Here is a 5086-nt window from a genome sequence, read left to right on the forward strand (position 1 = left end):
CTCGTTGTCATAGCTCTACCGCAACGGTTCAGCAAACGTCCTAGATGTGGACGTTGCGATAGGTCTATGACAACGGTTTATACGACGGTTGGCTGAAACCGTCGCCATAGGTAAAGCTATAGCGATGATTATTTTTGGGCTTATTAGGATGCCTCTTTTCATCTATTACAATGGTTACTAACCGTTGCAATAGATTCTATTGCAACAACATTAAACCGTTGCAATAGTTTTGTTATTTTGTTGAGACGATTTTTGAGTACCTATTACAGCTATTTCATTAAACTATTGCAACAATTTTATTGATCTTTTGGGATAATTTTTGACTACCTATTGCAACGATTTATTGATCTATTACAACGATTGTTGCCACATGTTATTAAATTGAAACGATTTATATTTATAGTCACTCGTATTAATGTAAATTTTTATTTACATACAAAATAAATTATAACACAATATATACACATCACAAAACAAAATCATTCATTAATAATCTCATAATCCAAAATATGCAACAAATAATATAAATTCGCACTTAAATGTCTTCATCACTTTCTCCATCTCTTTCTTCATTTGGACACCTATAAAAAAGAGAACAAATAATATAAATTAGCACTTAAATGACACCAATAATTATTTAGCTCATCACCGATCCTACACTTAGACTTGATTATACCCTACATCAAGGCATTCTCAGGTATAAAATGAAGTTATTTGTGGGAAAATTAATTTAGAAAATCATGGGAGCCATCTGGATGAAAATTAATTTAGAAAATCATCAAGTAAAGCAACTCTTATTACAGTATGATATGAAAGCTTTTTTACTTGATCAGTAGCTAGAACGGAATGCAAACATACTGGAGGCTTGGCACCATGTTTCTCCAGTAGCTTGATCACTGCATGATTTTTATAATGTATTGCATCTGCCAAGGGTTGTTCAAGCAAAAGATTAGATTGTTTCCAAAAATGTTAACTAAGAAGGAAAAACAGGATACTCAAAATTTTCAGATTGTGTCCATTTCTTTAGCTATTACACGATACATGTGCATGATATTGGACAACATTAATATGAACCGACAGTGGATTAAACCTCTGCTCTGTCAAAGATCATATTATTTTGTCTTCAATTAGTCAGATGACTCTTACACCTAGGGTCACATCATAAGGAGATTGAAGAAATTTTAGTCAATACATGAGGTTGACAAGCTAGCGGTAAGACAATCTCAGCCCAAGAGTAAGAATTACTGAAAGCTTAAGCTAGAGACACAACTGATTACTTGATATGGAGACATAACAAGACTTTCTCGGTGAAATAATGCTACAAGAAGCTACAATCCAGAATGGGATACAACTCGTGGTCTTGGAAGCTAACATCTTCAATAACAACAATAAAGGTAAGATGGGCTAACAGAAGGAAAAGTTGTCAATATGTGCAATATTACTCTCATTAACCAACTACAAACCAAAAAAGAACCTTTTTGTCTGATTTCATAAGCTAGACACCAAGAAGTAACGGTACCAACAACAACGAACCAACAGAAGATCGTAGTGACAATCCAACATCAACAAACCAAATGGGGTTGTTATCATATCATAGTAAGGCCCCAAAATATGGGCTAAAGATTGAAGTTCCCTCTGGAGTAAAAACTAGGCAAATTTTTTCTATCCACCTAAAGATTGCTAGGCAGAGAACCCTTACCGTACCTATGCTGGTAGGAACTAGCAAGTACAATAACAACATGCCCAGTGCAGTCCCACAAAGTGAAGTTGGGGAGGGTAGAATATATGATGACCTTACCCCCTACCTCAAAGATAGAGAGACTGTTTTCATGTAAGAGCTAGCAAATACCTAGTGGAAATTAGTAGTTTGTCCACAGACTGACCCGGACTCTAAATAATAACTGTAAAAGTAAGATGGGCTAAAGGAACTCAAGGGGTGAAGGGAGACATCAGGAAGGCAAGGCGAGCTTACAAGGACAATAGCTTTCTTACTGAGAGCACTGGGCTTCTCATCCCAAAGGACAGCTTGCCTCGAACCTTGGCATGGTGAGATTAAAAGAACAACAATTTTCTTACTGAGAGGACTGGGCTTCACATCCCAAAGGATGGATTGCAACAAACTCGGCTTCTCAACCAGAAGGATGGCTTGCCAAAGTTAGTCGAGCAGTAAATCGGATTATAGAAGTAAAAACTTTTCGTTACAAACATGGGCTAGAACAACCTGGCCAAAGCTACTCAACTCAAGAAAGGTTTTACTCTACTAACCAGCTACATACCCAATTAAGAACCACTTTTAAAAATTTTCATAAGCTAGATACCAAGAACTGTACCAACAACAGCAAACTACTCTCAATAACCAACTAAATACACAAAATGGAACCCTTTTACTTTTTAATTAGGTCACATGTTCAAGCCGTGGAAACAGTTTCTTGCAGAAATGCAGAGTAAGGTTACGTACAATAGGCCTTCATTGTCATGTTCTTTCACAAACCACACAAATAGTGAAAGCTTTAGTGCACCGGGCTGTCTTTTAATTTCATAAGCTAGATACAATGTGACCATGATGACTACTCTCACTAAATAGCTAAATACCCCAAAAAGAACCTTTTCTTTTAATTTCATACGTTATGTTACAAGAAGTAACAGTACCAACAACAACACACAAATAGAAGATCATAGTAATAATCAAGCATCAACAAAATAAATTTAAAATACTCGTCTTATATGTACTTAAGGATATAGAAATAGTAGAAAAATCATATTGGAAAAAAATATTTGATAGATATTTTATGACTAGAATTAATTATATACCACATCTACCGAACTACTCTTATAAATACTTACATACCAAACCCACACACTAACTATAATAAATTATGTATATTTAGAATTTTGGAAAAGAGATATAAAATATATACAATTTCTTAGTGAAAATATAGAAGAATTAATGAGATTAAAACAAACAACTAAAAAATATTATAATAAAGTACTTAACCAATTTTAAATGATAGATAATCTTAAAATCTTAATCTTATATATACTTAGAGATATAGAAATTATAGATATTTAGAGAATAATATTAGAAAAAGTATTAGATTATGAAATTGAAACTATAAATTGGATAGAACAGTTATACCTGGATAATTACCCAGATGGATATTATTCAGATTAAGAAATGCTAGAATATATTAGAAAAACTAGAGAAAATCAAGATAATCTAAATGAAGAAATTAATTATAGAAATCGAATTAGAAAAATAATGAAAAATCTAAAAGAAAACTAATATGGATAGAAGAAACCCTAGAAAATTTAGGAAAGAGTACATGTGATAGTTTATATAATTTAAAAAACTCGCTACGAGAAGAACAACACAAGATAACAAATAGCATTGAAAATCTAGAATTAGATATATATTACAGTACAATTAGGATAAATTATTATACAAAAATTTGTAACTCTGCAATTACTATAGGATAAATGGATAGACTATGAATATTTAAAATATTGGAGACAAAATATGGAAGAAATAATATTATTAGAAAAACTTATGAAAGATAATCTAATTGGATATTTTGAAACAAAAGATATAGAATATTTAGAATACCTTCAAAATAATATAGAAGAATTACAAAAACGAATTGAAAAAAATAAAGAATACTATAGTAAAACATTTAACCAATTACCATATAATCACCTCCTAAGATATGAATATCGATAAAACTAACATAAATAAACTCAAAATAAAAATATTTAGAGAAGTTAAGAAATATCCACGCACAAATAAAAATAGATCCATTCTACTTATAATAGATTTATTTTACCACACAAGTTATCCGCACCCCCTACAATTGGTATCAGAGCTTATGCTGTTTAAAGGTACAAAAGTAGTAACTTTAAACAAATATTTTGCTTATTTATTAAAAAACAGGTATATTTTAATGAAAAATCTATGGAGGAACAAATCTTAGAATTACCAAACCTACCAGAACAGGTATATTCATTTACTATTATAAATAGCTAAATTCATAAATTCCTAACAATCATGATATGATAAAATAAAATCATGTTAGTTGTTTTATAGTAGAATTATTCGAAAAATAGCATGTCAAGAAGTTTATTAGCAAAGTGGAAAAGGAGAAAAATTCCTAAGAACTATGTCATCCTAATGGTGAAACCGGTGAGACAAGAAAACCGTGATAGGGGAGTAACCAGAGTAGAGGCTCTGTTTAAGGGAAAAGTATCCAAATTACCATGCTAATAGTGACCGAAGAATATGTTATTTAAGAATAATCTAGTATATAGCAATCTAAAGTGATCATATTTTGCTATGTTCATGATTGAAGGAAATATTCTGAAAAATAGCAATTTTATGAAAAATGAATAATTATTTATCTGACGAAATGGTAGATAAATTTAAAATACTCGTTTTATATGTACTTAAGGATATAGAAATAGTAGATATAAGAAAAATTATATTGGAAAAAATATTTGATAGATATTTTATGACTATAATTAATTATATACCACACCTACCGAACTACTCTTATAAATACTTACATACCAAACCCACACACTAACTATGATAAATTATGTATATTTAGAATTTTGAAAAATAGATATAAAATATATACAATTTCTTAGTGAAAATATAGAAGAATTAATGAGATTAAAACAAACAACTAAAAAATATTATAATAAAGTACTTAACCAATTTTAAATGATAGATAATCTTAAAATCTTAATCTTATATATACTTAGAGATATAGAAATTATAGATATTAAGAGAATAATATTAGAAAAAGTATTAGACTATGAAATTGAAACTATAAATTGGATAGAACAGTTATACCTGGATAATTACCCAGATGGATATTATTCAGATTAAGAAATTTTAGAATATATTAGAAAAACTAGAGAAAATCAAGATAATCTAAATGAAGAAATTAATTATAGAAACCGAATTAGAAAAATAATGGAGAATCTAAAAGAAAAATTAATATAGATAGAAGAAATCCTAGAAAATTTAGGAAAGAGTACACGTGATAGTTTATATAATTTAAAAAACTCGCTACGAGAAGAACAACAC

General features: G+C 30.0%; 1 long non-coding RNA gene across 1 annotated transcript; it reads right to left on the reverse strand.

The window, feature by feature from the left end:
• Positions 1–412: 412 nt before the first annotated feature.
• Positions 413–2308, reverse strand: LOC124888143. Its single transcript, XR_007046189.1, has 3 exons — positions 1973–2308; positions 859–923; positions 413–581 (listed from the first exon to the last, which is right to left on the reverse strand). It is a non-coding gene; the product is annotated as an uncharacterized LOC124888143 (long non-coding RNA).
• Between the last annotated feature and the right edge of the window lie 2778 nt (positions 2309–5086).

The sequence above is a fragment of the Capsicum annuum genome, chromosome 10 (assembly GCF_002878395.1).
Source record: "Capsicum annuum cultivar UCD-10X-F1 chromosome 10, UCD10Xv1.1, whole genome shotgun sequence".
Classification (NCBI taxonomy): domain Eukaryota; kingdom Viridiplantae; phylum Streptophyta; class Magnoliopsida; order Solanales; family Solanaceae; genus Capsicum; species Capsicum annuum.